Raw genomic sequence first — 19758 nt, 5'->3', positions numbered from 1 at the left:
GCCATAAGCCTTAAAAGACCAACTCTAACTCAATTAAGGACCACTTATCCTGCTTCCAGTTGCTCTCCTGAAGAAGCAATCACCAATGCTTTACAGGTTGCCTTTAGCACTGGCCTGATCAAACAACAGGCTTTGTGCTGGCACAGTGGTTTCACTCCTTGACCACGGATAAACAGTTTCCTACTGCTTGGAGGCTCCAGCCCTGACATGACAAACAGCCTTAAGAGCATGCACAGGTCAACAAGCAGGCTCAGGGCTCAAGTTTGTAACAGCAAAAAAAGCTATTACAGGCCTAGGGGAGCCATTGGGTGCAAATGCTGGGATTCGTCCCCTGCCACTAGTAGTCCAGTGCTCTTTCATCTGCTGCTCTCCACTTTCAATCCCAATGCAGTCATTTCAGTGAACAAAAGCTCTTCCCACTCTTTCAGCTCATTTTTATACACTTAATGGGTGCAGACCTGGGAGCAAACTGGAAACTGCCAGTCCCAGTCTGACCATGGAGAAACATAAATCTGCCATTCTGCCTGAGCTGTCTTGTTCAGGTGCTCCTGACAAGATCTTATTAAGCAGCTGGAGTGAAACCAGTAACTAAGAGTCATGATTTAAAACTGATGAAATACCTGTTATCGTGAAAAAATATATATGGCTTGTTGTCATGTGTGGTTTATACAAAACAGACTTTCTCTAGAAAACGGGGAGTACAGCTCAGTCTGAATCTTGCCTGCCTTATACATGCTCCAGGGGGGCAGAGCCACACACATCCCTTTGCAAGAACAAAACACATCTTTCTAGTACTAGATACACTGAGCTAGTGTTTACACACTGATCTGCTAATAAGCAGACCCAGGAATTCCAGAACATGAGATTTATATTTATTACTATTCTACATTACCACAGAATGTGCCAAGTTTGGGCACTTTAAATTACGAAGGCTGCTATTGCACGTTCCTTTATCAGTCTTTCACACAACTGTGTTACTGAAGCCTCCCGATAAGAATGTCTAAAATGTCTGCTATGTTTTAAAACAGCAAACTCTTCCTTTTCAGCCCTGACCCAACCATTTCAATCAACAAAGCTCTTTCTACTCTTTCAGAACACTGTCTGCTCACTTAATGGTTATGATCATACTGACTATCTTGGAAACTGCTACTCCCCAAAATAATACGGCACAGCTATTTATTCATGGTAGTGGCTTGACGCGATATTTTAAGGACTACCATTTCACAATATGGAATGAAACATGGACATGCATCTTTTGACAAGAGATCTATCACACTTCAGGCATCATACGCAGAACATTAACGCACCTTTTAAATGAAGAAAATCACGAAACTGTGCAACTAAAACAAACAACTTGCCAAAACCAGCATACGTTTTTGCACTTGCTTTTACATTCCCAGGCTCACTAAGATCAATGTATATATAGATAGGCATGTGTGTATGTGTGTATACATATGCATTCATTTCCAAGCGCGGCTCTCAGGAAGGTGCCAGTCAGAGGAAGAACAGTCAGGAGTGTAAAAAGCCACTTCTACTATAATGAGCAAAAATAGTTTTATTTGTTGTCATTTTGGGGTTGTCAGGCTTTTTTTGATTGTTTCTTCTAAAACCTGTGTTCCGTAAGCTCAGTCAATGTCTTTGAAACAGTATTTGATAGCAAACTTAACTATATTGCAATAACTACAGCTGGAATTGAGCGTTAAAACACCAAATTATGAAAGTCACCTCTCTCTGCACTCATTTCATTCTGCAAGAATTCCACTTGGGAAGGAAAAAGGGAGAGGGAAACGCACAGCTAATTAGCGAGGTTTCACAATCTAATTCAACCTGCCAACCCATTTCTCTGCCAGTCCTGTACACGTAAATAAGCTAAAAAGCGGAAAGTCCAAGCTCTTCACACTTTCATTCCTCAGGCTCACCATTTCTGATTCTCTGCCTGGGTCCTTCTGTCACATTCCATCCCATTCCCCACCCTTCCCAGCCTGGGAGTTCCAGACACCACCTTCAGAACCAGGGAACTCATTCACATGCAGCAAAACAAACAGGACACTAGCAGCACGTGTTTTTTGAGAGCAAGGAGGCTACAGGCAGTTAGTCATTCAAGACCTTCGCTAACACTCAGCCCTTCCACTGCAGTCTCAGCAAGCCACGCAAAGCTCAGTGGTTCCTGATAGCACATACATTAAACCTGCAGTAAATACCTGTGCTGCACAGCCACACAGCACAGACTCGCAGCCTTGTGTGGAGTTGGCTCAAGCGTTTCGAGGCCATGCTGCAGGGCAAGGCTGTACAGACACACTTGTTTGACTCTCACCAGTGTCAGGCAGCACCCTGCTTAGTCTAATTAGCATAATCAGAGAAGATGTAAGGGGAGAAGCAGGGCTAATTAGCCTGAGCAAAGCACCTTGTCAGCTTGGGAATCTCTGCACAGGGCTCGGATGCACAAATAGATGTACCCATCGTGACTGAGCCTTTCTCACTCCCTGCAGTCAGCAGGTATTTCATTATGCCCAAGAACTACTTACTGCTGAAGCAACGTGTCTTGTCATCTGAGAGCAGAGCGAGGTGGTTCCTCAGTTCTTAATGCTGCTTTTTTGAAGTGAAGAACTGCAGGAGTCTTACAGACTGATGTATGATGCTTTCTCCCATTGCATGTGCTTAGCCAGATCACAGTTTTCCTTTGCACAATCTTTTTTGAGAGAGGAGGATCCTATTATGTTTGTCCTGTATTTGTTTTTTTCTGTTTCCTTGCATAGCACTCTAGGTAGCTGAAGAGAAGGAGAGGAAGAACATGGTGCTAACAATAGCTTCACTACTTCACTGTACCTTCCCCATCTCAAAATACTCTCCAGATGGAAAGAGTTTATTTGTAAGTAGGCAAGCAGAAGGCTGGCTGAAGAAAAGTGATAATTGCATTAGAATAATAGTAACAAGAAACCCCAGAGCTAATGAAGACTGCCTGCTTCATTTGAGAAGAGACTTCACCCTATAATGAAGACACATAAAGCTCACTCATCCTTTCTATGAATGTCATCAGGAGCAGTAGGACTGCTCACCAAGCAAAACCCCTTCAGCTGAACTGGTTTAACTGGTCAATGATAACAAGAAGGAAGTGCTTGTATTTGTAGCTCCTTGATTGCTCTGCAGGCTATCTCTCAGGTTGAATATAGATAGTTAGAAAAACATAGTAAAAGTAAAAAAGAAACCTGGTAATTTTCACTGTGGATCTAATGGATGGATCTTAACTCAGAAGGGAGTTAACGAGGACCTTACCGCCTCAAAGAGCAGCACTATGGGATGCAGACTGAATGACAAGAGGACATTGTCTTGCCTTTTTTCCCCAATAAAAAGCTGATTCCTTAACCAAGTAGCTTACAGTGCATGGTTTTGCAAGTAAACAAACAAAACCCCCTCCTTTCAAAAAATGTAAAATCAACCCAAAACACTGTGAACATGAAAAGCATTAGTTCCTCCAGTGCTCTTCCTGTTCCTCCACCCTAAATGTCAAACTCACTTTGACTTCATCAGAGGTTCACCTTACCTGAGGTTTCTTTTTGTGAACTCTTTGCATTGGAAATGCTAAACCAAGCTCTTGAGAAAAGAATATTTTATTTGCCAGCGATACAAACTCCTGGCAGCTCAAGGCTTAAAGCACAGTTTTCCCTCTGCCTCCATGGTGGACACCTCTCTGTTGCAAGGTATCTCCATGGTTTTGGTCACAAATGTCCACATTAGCGAAGCCAAACTACACTTTGCTCAGCTTCTTTCAACTGGCACAGCTTTCATAATGCTTTAGCAGGATTCACTGCAGTCCCAACACTGGAAGTGAGACAAAGGGAATGTATACATCACCACCCCAATTCTGACTGAAGGTCGCCTGGCACCGAAACCCATGAATAACCTTCCTCTCCTCATCTAATGCAACCCTCACTCCCCAAGCAAATTTGCTCCTATTACTAGTGCAATAACTTGGTAATAACTTGCACTTGTGCAATACACTTGATTTGCCATAGTGGGGAGGGTTTTTCTATTATTTAAAGAGCTGCCAGGAAAATCCATTAGAAATAAAAGACTACAGCATATCAGGTTTCCTTAGCCTGTCTCTAGTTCTGACATCTCAACAGGGAAAGAAGCTAAGAGCAACCCTGGCAACTCGCTTCTTTATCTTCTTCCTCTTGACCTTTGTGCCATCAGGTGTCTCTGAAACACTCATCAGTGTCTGCAGCTGGAAACACCAATGCCCGTTAACAACCAGAAACAGAAAACTCACTGACAAGCAACACTGATAGCATCAATACTGCCAGTTTGTCTAAGACTATCTAACGTTCCTTCCCAGCATAAGCATCCAGGGTCAATATGCCTGGCAAGCTGCAAACAAACCTGCAATAAATATGAATGAACAAGTTGTTCAGAATAGTATTCTGCTACGAACAATTTGTTCAGAATAGTATTCTGCTACAAACGGCTCGTGATCCCTTTTAACTAACCTACCAGTAGCAGCAGCCTTTCCTTTTGAATGCACACTCCAAGCAGAAAATGGAAAAAACCCTCCCCTCTAGGAGAGCTTAATTTATATTCTCTTCCTGCTGCTGCTGCCACAAACATGATCAGCTTTGAGAGAAGCATCAGCAGGCTACTAGATACTGTTAGGGTCACCATGGGCAAAACAAACCAGCTCATCAGTGATGCTCACTAACACAGTAGCATAATAAAGCAGCACTGAAAAAGAGGAGAGGCAGAAGAAATATTCCCACAGGCATGGGACACTGGTGTTTTGGTCAGCTTCATCCCAGACACAACTTGCAAATACTAGAGCAGCTTTCACGTTATCAATCTGCGAAGGCTGGGTTTGGTTCCCAATGCTGTTTCTTGGCTTCACTGGAAGTCTCTTGGACCAAGGAGTGCTGCAAGCAAGGACCTGAAGTCTATTCTGCTGACACCACCAAGTTACAAATCAGAGCAACCATAAGCTGCACTGTTGAACAATATGAGACTCTTTTTCTCTCATGGACCACACTGCAGCCACCCTGGTATTGTAATCATTAACAAGCGCATTCACCTGCCTTCCTTGCTGCATTTACTCGCTCCAATGCACTAGTACTGCCTGCACTTCTCTAACGCCAAATCATGAAACAAAGCTGACAGCGAAAAGCTGGGGCAGCAGTTAAAGTGACTGCCAAAGAGAAATCTGTTTGTTCAGGCAAAAGCTGTTCTCAGTCCAAACATGGGAGTCATAATCTTACAGCCATTTGCTTGGAAGACAATGAAGGGAAGGCAGAACAGACTGAGAAACTACAGCTTGCTGCAGTTAGAGAAGAGAACAATCTTTGTGCCCAGATTTCTTTGCTCTGCAGGGTAAGTTTTACAAAGCTGACAACCGGTAGCAACATGTAGTGGCCCCAGGCGTCATGCCTGCCTATCAAAGAGTTGGATTTTAGCCCTGGAGAAATTACAACTTCTCAGTTCTCTGGAAGCTGTATCAGCCGAGAAGAAAGCAGAGAGTAATGAATGACCTAACTAAAAATTATTTTAATACATGGATTGCATACTGTAAGCCATAAACAGGGGTGCGGAGAGAACTGAGGGAAGATGGGCAGGAGGAAGACATCTTGTATTTGACAAGAACAGCACGACCACAAATTACAAAAGGCAACAAAGTGGGGCTGCTACGACAGCAAAGTCACCTCCTGGAGTGGTAGGGGCTGGAACACCAAATGGAAAGTACGGATCCACCAGATAAACCCTGGAGACAAGGGAGGAGGAAGCTCAACAGTCCAGGCTGGAAGAGACAGCAGGAAAAAGACAGGTTTGGAAGTCATGAGTCAAGGAGCCATCCAGCAAGAATATGGAGACGAGAGAGGTGAATCCAAGGAAGCTGCATGGCCGTGAACAAAAAAAGTGTTTGGTCCTGCAGTGCTCCCTGAGTGCTGGTGGCTTATGGCCCAGTCGCTGCACATCCCTTTGCAGGACTCAAAGCCACCCTGGCCACATCCCTAGTGGGTGACAGGGGCCAGCAGACACAGCCCAGCCCTCCTGCGCTGCCTATAGGTGCCCATACACTGACCGTACGGGGATCCCCACGTAGCTTGGATGCTGCATGCCACCAAGGCAGGTTTGCCACCCATGCACAGCGGCTTCGGGGCTGGGAGAGGGGATGAGCCAACCTGACATGCAGAAACATCTGCCACCGCCTCTGCACAGACACAGCAGGCTCTGCTGTATTTCTGCAACATCCATTTTAATCCAATGTTCATCAGTTAAAATAAACTGCCGGACCGATGGCCCAGAGTCACGGTCAGAGGCTTCTTTTTGAAGCCCTGCAAGAGACCTGAACTGTTTCAGCTTCCTCTCTCAAATGTCAGCCTTGAGCCGTTCTTGTCTGGCCAGCGGAAGCATGTGATGTGAAAGAAAAGCCAGGAAACAAGACTTTCTGAATAAACATTTATTTGGTGAGAAATACTTCTGATTTTTGGCAGAGAAATGTCAGAAACCTGAAGCCCTATGTATAGCATGCCTACAGAGTGCAATTTCTATTTAAAGGGAAGCTGCAGCTGTCTGTAGCTCCTAATGAAGAATAATGCCTGGGAACAAATTACTGCCATTTCTGAGAGACATTTCTCAAATGACAACAATTCTTCCCTTTTTCCCTCTCCCTATAAATACCAAGTGGCATATACTGGGCAGTTGTTGGGAAGAACGGACACACAGAGAGCTCTCTCTCTTTTGTCAGCAGCCTGGTAATTTCCATAGAAAACCATGAAGTGGTTTAGCATACGGATACCAAAGCGATTCAAAAGGGAAGAGGTTCAGAAACATGAGGGCTGCATGTGTCAAAACTTCCCATTGCTCTTCCAAGGTGTGCACAGCTCACCACTGGGCATCACTTCCAACCATGCCACAAACTCAGTGTTGAGGCTCAAGGCATGGGAGATGGCCGCTCACAGAAAACCACGAAAAAAGGCTTGCTAATGTTCAATTTTCGGCACTCGTGCACGCCTCCTGTCCGAGGGGCTGCTGCAGCAGCAGTGGGGGCAGGCAGGGGAGGTGATGCTCTGGGGAGAGGGTGCGCCGGGCTGGGCCAGCCTGGCCGGGCAGCTCAGGAAGCAGCACTGACATCAGCTCCCAGCCCTGCCGCAGGTCCAGGTGCCAGGAAAAACAGCCGGTGGCCAGAGGAGGAGTATGAATGAGATAGGACCAGGGTGAAGGGAGCAAGAAGGGCCAAGGAGTGGAGAAAGCAGGCAGCAGCTTGAAAACGGGATGGGTCCTGAGCTAAGCCTTGTGCGGCCACAGCCCACAAGACTGTCTCCCGGGCTCAGCCCTTAGGGTGGCAGGTTCCCACCGAGGCAGGCATGGGCAGCCTGCTGGAGCAAGGAGCAGGGTTGTTTACTATCCTGCCATCTGCAGTTTGCCCCAAATAAGTTATAGATATGAGATCAACTGAAGACGTTTCAGTTATTGACACATACTGGATTTAGAGATCTATTTTCCATTTCCCACAAACCGTGCCAGAGGTTTTCGTGTAAATGAAAAAAAAAAAAAAAAAAAAAAAAAAAGAAAGAAAGAAGTGAAGAAATGCCTGCGAGTGAGGAACACGAAGAGCTTATTCATTGCTCCTGTCAGAATGTGTTTGTGCTTGTGTGGCTAGCACTCCAAAAAAGCTGTGGCATATGTTTTCAGGATGGAAAAAAAAAAACACCTCAGGATACCTAAATCCTATCAGAAAATTACAAAACTGTATGCTGGGATTCACAAGGTACCCTCCTGCTAGAGCAAAGGAGCCTCGCCTCACTTTGTTTTTACCCCTCACTAACTGAAATAAATGTTCCTCCTTAACAAATCCTCCTGACATCCCTTTTTCTCTCTGTGAAAGAGGAATATGGACTTGATTTGTACAACCTCTGCTATTCCAGAAATGCGCTTCATCCAAATGAGAGCAGGAGAAAGGAAGAGAGAAATTTGTACTGTTTAGTAAACAGGCAGTTTCTAGGTGGATACGAGACACTGCTCCTCATTTACTGCCCCCCTCCCTCCTCAAGAGCCCCCCCTTTTGCTGAAATTTGCTTGGGTGGCAGGAGGAGGCAGCGGAAGGGATGAGAACAGCTCCTGCTCACAAGGGTTGATCATTTCTGCACATCTTAAGGTGACAACAACTCATGGAAGGGAGAGCAGTATTTTTCAGTAAAATCACTGTATACTGGCATTTCCTTCAGCAGAAACACCATCCCTCCTCATCCGGTATTCTTGTCTCCCCGACAGGATAAAGGAAAGAGGAGAAGGGAGAGGAGGAGCCTTGCCGACCACCTCCTCCTTGCAGCACTGTCCTCCAAGCAGGAGCCAGGTGACAAGACAGAGTCTCAAGGAACTTTCAAAGCGCTCTCCATCACCTATGAACCACTCCCTGAAAGAAACTGGTCCTGGATGCCAGGGTGAGAGCCGTTCTCAAAAGCACTTTCTTTCCATCATTGGTAAGAAGACTGCTGCTTTTTCTGTGCAAACCTGGGCCTCACGGGTGTGATTCAGGGTTTGGTGCCGCAATAGCAGACCACCAGGCTGTGCTTTAAGTGGGCTCATTTAAAACCCTTTTTGGACAGGGCAGAATGTAATAATCACACCGACAGCATCTTCGACAGATACTCCATCCCCTGTAATGGCTGACGATTGCCTCCTCCTCTCGTGCAGTTTATCTGGCTGATCTGGCACACCACATACCTTAAGAGGACCCAGGAACGCTCCTCTCTGTATGAGGTGGTGCTGCTGTTGCAATAAGTGGAGGTGATTGCAACATCTCAAACAAACATCTCCTGTTATCCCAAAAGCTTTGCATGCTAGGACAGTTTTTTATTAATATCATTATTATTTAAGGCTGCCCTCCCCTGCACTAGGATGTCAGCGTGCAAAGTAAGCCCGTGTGGTTTCCAGGAAGTCTTTCCAAGTGTGGGAATAAGCTGATATGGCCACATCTGCTTGGATATATAGACAGTGCGAAGCTCCAGGTCTCAGAGGCCCCTTATTCATCTCAATGAGTTACTAACTTGGCAGCATAGTGGTACTAGTAACTAACAAGTCCAAATGTCAGCTTTAACAATTCCACTGCAGATCAAAGCATGCAGGAAAGGGGAGAGATGATAAAGATTTTTCAGTCTTCTCTAACATTTATTTTGCAAGTAGCTCTTGGGAAAGCTGCACTGCTTAGACTCTGTCTCAATCTGCTTCCCAAAGCCTGAACCCAAAGGGAAAAGCAGAGCCAAGGAGGGCATCCAGCTTTCAGGGAGCTAGAAGGTGTATGCCCAGCAGTCAGAAGAAATACTTACATTTACTAAATTCATGGAAAGTGCAAAAACTAATTTGCTCAAACTGGAAGAATCTGCAGCTGTTTTATCACTACTAATGTCTTGAAGGGCCATTGCATACTTTGGACATAAGGATTTAAATACTAACTCACCTAATTTTGAAATTCCCAAGGTTCCTTCTTCATTCAAAAACAACGATTATTCTCAAACCAGGAAGGCAGAGAATTCTTGTTTTCCTCTGTTTGTAAGGATGTTTACATTTGATCTGCACATTTGCCCACTTCGACCCAGAAAAGCAGTGGGCTTCATGTAAAAAACAATGAACATAAAAATATTTATGCCTTTTCTTTAGCCGTCCCTCATGGGAACAGTTTCTTTTGTTAAATGCCACATGTGGATGAGGATCTTAGTTGTGTGCCTGTGTTTCCCTCTGAAACGTGTGCTACTCTAACTTCCATGAACCCAAACCTCTGAGAGGAGCACTTGTATTGAAAATACTCAAATTAATATAATAAACTGATCAAAGCAATTTGAGTTTGGAATACCAGGCATAACCACATTTGCATTCCCCTAATTTGAAAGTGGCCCAATAATTTCAAACATTATACAAGCAGGTATAAAACTCCTGAATCTGACCTGTAGATTGCTTAACTGATATCCATAATATTTTCCACTCTTATCAGGCTACACAATCACAAGGCATTCAAATGCAGTCTTAAGATATTTAACCAAAAAGCAATAATAATCTTTTAAATAACCATAGCAGTCCAAGGAAAAGAAACCCAGCGCCTTTAGACAACACCACTCTGCCCTTGAAGACATTAAAAGAAAGAAAAAAAAAGAGATGGAGAGAAATCCAAGTCTGGCTTTGCAGCCCAATCCAAACACACCTGCCTTTGTTTTCAGAACAAAAAGATGCCCAGTACATCACAGGTAGGGGAGCAGACACTACAGTGCAGATACCACCCCCCAAAAGACACAATTGCAAGTACTTGTTATCACTGCTAGGAACTCACAACATTCACTACGTTCTTCTTCGGGGAATACTGGATTATCCTTTAGCATGAAGATTTTTCAGAAGCTGCTGGATTGCTCACAGGTCCTCACTGGCTTTCTTCTTTCAAATAAAGTAAGATGGAGCTGTCAAAGAAAAGCAAAACAAAGTAAGAAAGGAAAGCAAGGAATAAAAAAAGTAAAACCCATAAAGCTGCTTAGCAAATGAACAATTGATTCCTCAATCTCCTTGAAGCAAATGCAATTTTAATGAGCTCCCACAATGGAGATTCCAGTACAGAATGCATGTACATCAAACACTGATCTAGGATAGGAAGAGTCATTTGCTCCGTACTTCATATTACCAACAATTAAAACCCAGTTCAGAGTTGCTGAGGCAGATACATAATTAAAATAGTTCTTGGATACTTCTGTTGCCATAACAAGAGGACGGACGAAAAAACTACTCAGGGTTGTTTTGAAAAGTGTCTGCAAACAAAGACCACGGTGTGCAGAGATCCACACAGAAAGATTTTTGTTCTCAATGAATTCCTCTAAGGGGACACAAACACCTATTTCTGTAGTTATCTATAATATTGCAACAGAGTAGTACTGAAACCAAAAATAACACACACACACACTTGCTGATCCTCAGTAGGAAGTATTTTTCACACCTGAGATTTTTAATATCGTGCAGATTCTTTCATACTTATGTTTTGACTGGAATTTCTTTGTGGACCAACTCTTAACTTTTTTTACCTACTGTACAAGGTATCAGACTATCTATTCTCAGCCTTGGGCCTGAGAAAACTGCTCTGCTTCATTTTTATGTGAACCCTACAAAGAATACTAAAATAGTGTATTTATTTCCACAGGGCCCAAATTGAACATTTTTTTCCATCAGTCAGGTTCCCATGGTCTACCTGTACTTCCTAAAGTCTTAGTTTCACTTTGTGCCACAAACCTTTCCTATCTCCTTGACATAAGGCTCCCCAAATATTTCACATGTAATTTCAGGATGTGTGCCCATGGATCCCATCCTGTCAGTGCTATGGTGGAAACCACGTCCCTGAACCGAAAACACACACAGGACAGAAGTCTACACCTGAGACAGTACAAACTCCCTTAATTTCAGTGGAGGAAACTAGGCAATCTAGAAAATGATTAATTTGACCTGTCTTAAGCATCTGCTTTAGGACAGAATGAATCACTCTCTAGAAAGGTCTGCTGCTCTCCCTCCATAAAGTGAGTCTAGACACTGAGCTCAGATTAGATGGCTACAGATGAATGCAGATGAATCTCACCCTACGTGATGGCAGGAAACAAGTCAGACAGATGGACAGGAGCAGTTCATGGGTGAAGAGCAGAGGGAAGGCAATGCAATGACAACTATTCAAAAAAGTTTACAGCCCTGAGACTGTCTGTTTTAGTCAAACATACAAAGCAACGACGACGTTGCTGACGTACTCGCAGAGGCGTAGCCCTTGGAGAGGCTGGTAGTGCTGTTCTTCCAAAACCTTCCAAAACCTGAACCAGTATTTGCCCAGGTGATCCAGCTTTGGGGTAAGATTACTGGATTTACTGGCTGAGGCTTAGCTCTCACAGAGCAGTGAGTGAAGCAGAGTCCAGATGGTTGGACTCTCCAAGGCACGCTGGCAATGATGATAGTGACCACTAGTCTCAGTTATGTGTCTTTGTCCCCTCCCTGATGGACTGTAGCAATGCAATACCCATTACAAAAGTCTTCACGGCTTAAGAAACTCGCAGTTGGAAGTACAACAGCTGTGTGACAGAGGCACTGCAACCCCAAGATCCCTGAGATGCCCAGGTCCTGGCTACACTTCCAGGACTCTGGTCAACAGCTTCTCTCCTCTACTAAAATGGGACTCTGGTGCTTATCAGACAGACGCACACCATCAGGCATGATCTCACAAGCTTTGTAACTTCAGAAAGCAGACCAAAAAGAGAAAGAAAACCCAAACCTACTTTTAAGTCAGCCCTCAAAATTTTGCTTAACACAAACCAATTTTTCAATCTGCTTATTTCTTCTTTAAACTACATGAATCTCAGGACTGGAAAATAAAAATCCACAACCAAGCTCAAAATACTGAAAATATTTTGTTTCTAAGTGTTAACATTTTGTTTCTAAGTGTTAAAATGAAACACGTCACCATTTTCAAAATTATTTGGTTTTTTCCCCAATAATTTGGCAATCCAAAAATCTAAAAATTCAGTTTTTTTCATCTTCATCTCTTGCCATTCAACATTCAGGGGAACCTGAAAACGGAATCCAAAGGAGTACAAGAAAATATTTAACATTTCTGCCATAATTAGATTGCTTCCAATTACTTTTAGTAAGACCAGGGAAGTTTACTCCATGCACACCTCAACTCCCATGTCAGATTTTGTAGCTCCTGCTTGCACAGGCTCCTCTGAGCCTCCCTGGGGAGTCAGCTGCATGTAACACTGAGCTGAAATCCACCACACTCCGTCCTTCCACGAACTTCAACAGGCAAGATTAGGATTTTGATTCTGTTCAAGTTAAACAAGGCTCAAATTGCCTGTACTGGAGCTCCAACCACCGAAACAGGAGCAAGTGTTGCATGCTAACTCTGCCGTTACCTTGCTGTCAGTCTGGAATTTGTCTTGCAGACCCCTGCCGTCACGTGGACACAGGAACAAGTCACAAGCAGCATTTGTGCGACACAGTGCAGTGGTGCTCTGTGGCAGACACCCATCTCCATGCAGTCTTATTTCATAGGAGAGATGACATGAAGCAAGACAGCCTACCTCTCCGGGAAAAAAAGGGAGAGAGACTTTGTATTTACCATAGGGTGCCTTTGCACTGCACACACAGCCGCTTATTATGGAGCAGATGATTCGCTATAGTTTCACAAGCTAGTTTAATCTGCTACAACTTGCACATTTGACCTTACCCGTAGGCGCTTCTTTTTGCAAGGGGCAAGGCACGTCTGCCTGCAAATGTTCCCAGATGTTTTTATGCTTAAGGTTTAAAGACAGCAGAGTACAACCTTCCGGACGCACAGGGAGATATTGAAGCACAATCCTCGCCTAAAAGGCAGAGCACTCATTCCCTAATTGAGACAATCTTTTTGCTATGCAGATGTGACCAGCTGCTCTTCTTGGAACATACAAAAGAGTCACAACTTGGAGAGACCAAGGAGGAAGGCTGGTTTGCAGTACAACTAGGTTTTAACCAGGCTTTGCAACTGAAGTTTCAACATGATCAATGAATCCTTATCACACACTTTAAGGCTATGGTGAAGCAATATCATGCTTACTGATCACATCTCAGCTATACATGGGAAGTGTTACGCAAGGAAGCTGTTGTTCATGGTCCTACAACATTACGGTTATTCAAACATCACAGCATAGCCCTGCCTTTGAGTGCTAAAAAGGACATTGAGTTGAGAGATTAGAAGTGTAATCGAGAGATGAACAGACCTCAAATCAAAGAACATGGAAGTACTTCTTGGGAGTATTTAAGATAGTAAAATTGGACCCCAGGGCAATCAACATGTAAGAACCACAGTACAAGCGAGCAACTGCAAATTGGCAAAACTGAAAACCAGAAGTCAGCTCTGTGCAATACCCTGTATTTATTCCAAGAAAAGGTCATGCTCTCCATCTTGCTTTGAAGAGCAGGCAGTGAGAGATTACTGTTTTTCTAGTCCTTTCCTGCAGGTTTTTAATTGCCATTCCTTGCTCTCTTGCATCATGTCATTTGGTTTTCCTAATTCACAAATCAGCATAAGCTAATAAAAATGTTTAAGAGATGGCAACGTTGCTCCCAAATTGTTTCGTTGTTTGCTATTATCCCACAACTAATCCTTCAACTCAAATAAAACCATAATTCATTTCCTCCTTTATTCTCCCCTCTGCCTGAAACAGTTTTAGACAGGTTCAGTCCTGCCCCACCACAAATGGGAAAGGCGAGGTTGCATCTTCCTGGAGCATGTGCGATTTCAATTACCTAATGTGCATATCATCTATCATGTCAGGAAAAAACTTCTAAATGATTTTCAACAGGTTTTGCTGATTTTACACATAGAGAAAAGATTCTAATGGAAACAAATAAACAAAACAAAAAAAACCCCACCAAACCACCCTAACCCATAAACCAACCAAAAATTAACTATCTTTCAGATTTCAAGTTAATAAAAGCTTCTCGACACCAGCCATGCCAAGCTTTACCCATCTGAAAATCTCATAACAATTTGAAAATCTCATCACATCTAGTGTACAAAGGCTGCTCCTGATGGGGTCAAGTCATCTTTGCATCAATTGGCAATTGTTCTGCTAGTGTAAAAAAGACTTACATCACAATTTCAAACACACTTTAAGGCTATGGTGAAGCAATATCACCTTAGCACAAAATGGGATTTGTTTGCATAAAGCAGGCAGGTATCACTCTGATTTTTGTTTAGCATCCATTCCTCATCTCAAGCTTGATTCTCCACAGCTTTGTCACATACACAAGCACTTCCCATGGCTTTGCATGTGGTCCATAGTGAAGTGTCCAACTTTCCAAGGCATTACACCTGCTCTGTGCAGCATGAATAACTATATCTGGCTTTAAGGGAATAGTAAATCAAGTTGTCAGTACTTGGCATACCCTGCAGGACCTAAACCAGAAAACCATGCAGACCATGGGGGTCAGACAAGGAAGCAATCCATCCTGCCCCACAATCTGCAGCAGGGGGAATAATTCATGTATGTGACCTTCCCCAGCACTGTGAACACATCCATGGGCTGTGCCCCAGCCCAGCACATCTTTCCTGTGTGAATGGCACTGCCAGTGTGAGTACTTACTCACTGGGAGAATGAAGTGTTGCTGGATGGGAGCACCTGTCTGCAACCAGCAGGCAGACAGCACCAGCACATGAGGCTGAAGGGGTAAGGCTGCAGCTCACAGCCTCCAGTGCAGGAGCCACTGCTGAAGATGACTGATGGTTCTGCACAACTAATGTTAACTGTTAGTCATCTAAAAACCGGTGTCCCAAGATTTAATCTAAAAAACCATCATCCATCATTATTTCATCCACAGCAGGTATTTTTCGTGACTTAAGGTTCAGGAAAACTGCTTGTCATTTTAGCAACCTATGCAAGCACACTGGGAATGGGATTTTCCAGCCGTACTCACTGGATATCCATCTTCCAAACCTATTATCTGGAAACCACGGAAGCAACTTTGTTCCCAGAGTGGTCCCCACTGCTCTTGTTACCCTATCCCTAACCCAAACACCTTCAAACGAGCAATCAATCTGAAAACAGATGAAGGTTCAACACCATGGGGGCAGTTGTACATATGAAAATATGGATGCCAGCTTGAACTCACACTCTGTTTACATGATGCTTAATAACAATACAAATTTGACCAGCACATCTGAGACATCCCCTTTATACAAATAACATCAATCACAACCATACCCTTTATGTACTTACTGGTAATTGTTATATAATATTAAATATTATGTAGTGATAACTGTTATTACCAGTAATACCCAGTTTCTCCAACAAGACTTGAGGTTAAACTGTGCTTAGCCCTGTGCTTAGTTCCTAAGTTCTATGAGATTTCCCCCCTAACGAGAGCGTAGCATAAGACATTAAGAGAGCAAGTAAAGAGGTGGGCAGGGGTTGCCACACACGATGCCACCAGGTGAAAAGAAAACTAACAGAATCATGTCTAGACTGTTTTGTCTTAAGAAGCAACAGTACAGAACTGGAAGAATAAACCTCACAAATACCTCCTATCAGTTGTCAATGATGTATTTTTCAATAAAAATCCATCACCCCATTAACAACCCTGTTATATATATATCCCTATTATATATTATCCTTATAACATAAGCACCCCCTATTTGCCACTTTCTCATGGCTGTCCAACCAGGAATGGGGGGGGGGGGGGGGGGGGCAGGATTTCAACTCGGATTTACATTTTTCTTAGCGTGCCAACTTTCTTCATTCTCGCACAGGGGTTTTAAGTACAAACAACTCTATTGTCTGCGTGTTTGTAACGAAGTCATTCCTACAGGTCTTCTGTGCAGAAAAGATTGGAAAAAGAATGCGAACGGTCCATAATAATTCAGGCTCAGAGCCAGTTATGTTGAACAGATATAAGCAATAAAAATAACCACTCTGGATGTTTCTGTTACATGACATAAGTATTTCTCTTTTTCTTTTGTGGAAGCTATTATGCAAAAAATGCAGCTCAGCCCTGAGTTGAGACAATGAGCCTCCTGCGTATTTGAAGAACTGCAGCACTCTTGTAACTTGTTGCAGACGAGGACGAGCTCAAGGGCTAGGCCCTCCTTACACGTACGGCCACAGCTCTCCCGCAAACAAACCGTGTTAAGGGGGAATCCAAATGCCCTGAGTCCCAAAGCACAGCAGCACCAAAACCACGGGCTGAGGTTCTGTTTATTTGCAGTATTTTAACAAGCCAAAGAGAAAACCACCTGAAAAAGACAGTTCAGTGGGTTGCAGCACTAACAAACACCAGCAAAAAGGCTTGATCTTTGGTGGCAGCAGCAATCCCAGCAGGTGCCCACCATACCAGTTCCCTGGTGCCAGTAAGAATTGAGCTGGGGCCTCACTGGGCTCAGCCACAGCTTCCCACAGCTATTCATCTGCCTACTTACACAAAGCTCTCAGGGAGCAGCTTCCCTGTAGCCTCTACCCGTGCAGCAGGGTCGGTTGAAGAGGACCCGAGTAACAGGAGCCGCCAGGCTGGGGACACACACATGGGTGCAGGCACAAACAATGCCACCACGTGAGCCTCGCTTCCTTAGGAAGCCAGCCCAGAACCCACCCTTAACCTTCTCCCCGCTTCCAGCGTGGCCACATCTTCTGTGCTGCTGATGCAACATGAAACAGTGCTGGAAAACAAAGGCACTATTGAATAACTTTTTTGCAGGATTAAGATGACGATGCTAGCTTACAACTGAGATTTCAACGATTTCAACACTGAGTGCTAAGTAACAGGAACATGGCTTGGCAGTAAATCCAGAGATTACCTGTTGAAACATTAATGGCAAACACCTTTTGATGTGGGGTGCTTTATGTGGTGCAAAAGCCAGCACTGTAATTATGCATTTCCTTTCTATGAATCTAGTATTTAAAAGTAAAGTATTACTTGGGGGGGTGCGCACGCGTATGTGCGTGTATGTGCATGTGCGTGCATGCGTGTGTGTGTGTGTTACAGGAAATACTCTACAGCTGAGCCTGAGATTTACCAGCATAGCTGCACGTAGTAAATCTGCAACAGGGGACCTCAGCCGTTTCATTCATCATGCACCAAGCAGAGGGCTAAAACAATTGCCACACTTAAGACAAATGCCAGCATGAGTCATACCAGCCGGAGTGCAAACATGTTTGCTGTTGGGTGACTCAGAATATCACATCCTGAATTCACAAACCATCCTATAAATAATAATTTCCGAAATTGTTGCATTTCTTTAATACAACGCAATTTTAAGTGTGGTGCCAAATCTATAAAGGCTTGCCTGACTACAAAGAAAATGTTTTTCCCCTCTTCCCTTTTGTTCCTGATCACATGTACCTAGCTGTGAGTAGTAGGCTGTCTATGGTGACTGAAGTAGTAAGTGCATCGATTCATACCTAATAAAACACAAATATGGCTCAAAACAGGTGACAAATGAGAGATACCCCCTCAAAAAAAAAAGAAAAAAGGGAGAGAACTAAACACAAGCCATAGGTACTTTCACTTAGTGCATATGCTTTCTACATCAGGACTTTCTCTAATTCTGACATGCTTTAGCATGTTCAGCATTCAGAGAAAAGGAACGTCATGCTGGCACGGGACACAGACCAGCTGGAGAAAAGGGGTGAGAAATGCTGGAGAAGCGGTGAGCAAGGCTGTGGCAGCATGCTGCACTCAGGCAAGGGGGGACTGGGGCTGCCACACTTGCTAGTGTATGTACACACAGGAAAAGCACAGCCCCTGCTTCACCGAGCACTCAGCCTCAATACAGCATACAGCCATCATTCCTTCCCAAAAATAAGAATGTACTCGGTAACAAAACTAATGCACTGTAATAATTGGTAATGATTATCTATGACTGCCTTTAATTCAGGAACGCATCTGAATCAGAAGTCCCACAAGTGCCTTTTGAAACAGGACTGAACTCAGGGATATGACCAAATTTATTCAGGAGAGCGCTGATAAAGTGTGATGTCTCTGCAAGCACAGGAAAAAAAATTGTGATTTTGTGTAAGGTTGTGGGGAGGGTGGTTTTAACTCGATTTTCAGTTAGGAATGTATTCTTATCTTACACGAAACGGAATTCATACACATACAAATCTCCTTACATCAAATCAAGACAGTCTTGCTTTCTCCTAATTGTTTTGTGAAATAACCACTCAGAAGTTCATTTCTGTTACCTTTTTCAGGCAAAATAAAAGGCCTTTTAGAGAAATTTTATTGCTAAAACAATGAAATTCTCCTGGGAACGACTTCGTTATGGAAATGAAGTGACAGCTTCTTTTATCTAGCCAAGCAGCAAGTCTGCATTTATAAAAGGCATTCTGTGCACGAAGTACAGTGAGTGGGAGGACGTGAAAATGCTATTTTTAATCCAGATTTCAGCGTTCCTTCCATACAGATCTCCTGGAATAATAACAGCAACAACAATAATGATAATTAATAATGCCAAAAAAGGAGTACTGTCTTAAAGGTGAGTGGCATGTGAGAAAGGAAATTGTAGTTAAGGACTTGGAAGATTTAGGGACAAATACAAGGTTCTTTCAAATAAACTGGCATTGCGCCATGAATTTCACAGGATTGGAAATGTGCCCCCTAAATTTTATATTGTAATTTTTTAAAAAAGACAATAAATTATCATTATGTGCAACATATGCTGCATCTCTACCATTTGTTTTCATGCAGCAACTGTCATTTTCAGAAACACCACTAAATAAGAAGTTAACTGTGGAGCTGATGCTGTCACTGCGTTTGGGTAAGTGACCATGCCAGCTTTTAGACTTGGGGAAGAAAGCAAACCTTGAGAAAATCCAGGGCCAGGCAATGTTTTCAAATGCAGTGAGAACAAGGGTAGGATGCAGACTTTGGCCTAAAGCTTAAAAAAAGACACTGGAAAGATCCTTTTCTGCTTTGCTGACCTTTGCTCCTGTCCCTCAGGACACCGTTACAGAGTTGAATTAACGCATACAGCAAGTGTGGGACAAATTTTGCCTCTCTACCAGGAATACACCAGTTTCGGTGATCCTGGCATGTAATTATCCAAGGGCAGAAGTTAACCCTGATTATCAGAAGATTGTTATTCAGTTGTGTTATCATCTACCAGTGGTAATTAGGACAAGCCTTTGCATTTCACACCTAATAAAAATTAACAAGAATGAGCAGGCTGTAACAAAATGCATGTGAGGCACACACATGCCGAGGTGCAACGTGAGACCTGCTGGTGCGATCGCA

The 19758-nt window shown here is 43.5% G+C and overlaps 1 protein-coding gene across 15 annotated transcripts in view; it reads right to left on the bottom strand.

Moving 5' to 3' along the window:
- Positions 1-19758, bottom strand: part of ATXN1 (ataxin 1) — a 226535-nt gene that overhangs the window by 83916 nt on the left and 122861 nt on the right. For 11 of the 15 annotated variants that reach the window (XR_013926572.1, XM_080378258.1, XM_080378264.1 and 8 more), the window contains one exon: positions 10307-10430. The exons of 1 other annotated variant lie outside the window; for it this stretch is intronic. The gene's annotated coding sequence lies outside the window, so the exon portion shown is untranslated. Of the gene's footprint in view, positions 1-2525; positions 2769-10282; positions 10431-16216; positions 18505-19758 lie in introns of those variants that run through there. 3 more of the 15 variants (XM_080378263.1, XM_080378262.1, XR_013926573.1) reach the window with 3 other exon arrangements.

This window comes from Falco punctatus (assembly GCF_963210335.1).
Source record: "Falco punctatus genome assembly, chromosome: 3".
Taxonomy (NCBI): domain Eukaryota; kingdom Metazoa; phylum Chordata; class Aves; order Falconiformes; family Falconidae; genus Falco; species Falco punctatus.
This window is presented reverse-complemented; position numbering and strand designations above follow the sequence as displayed.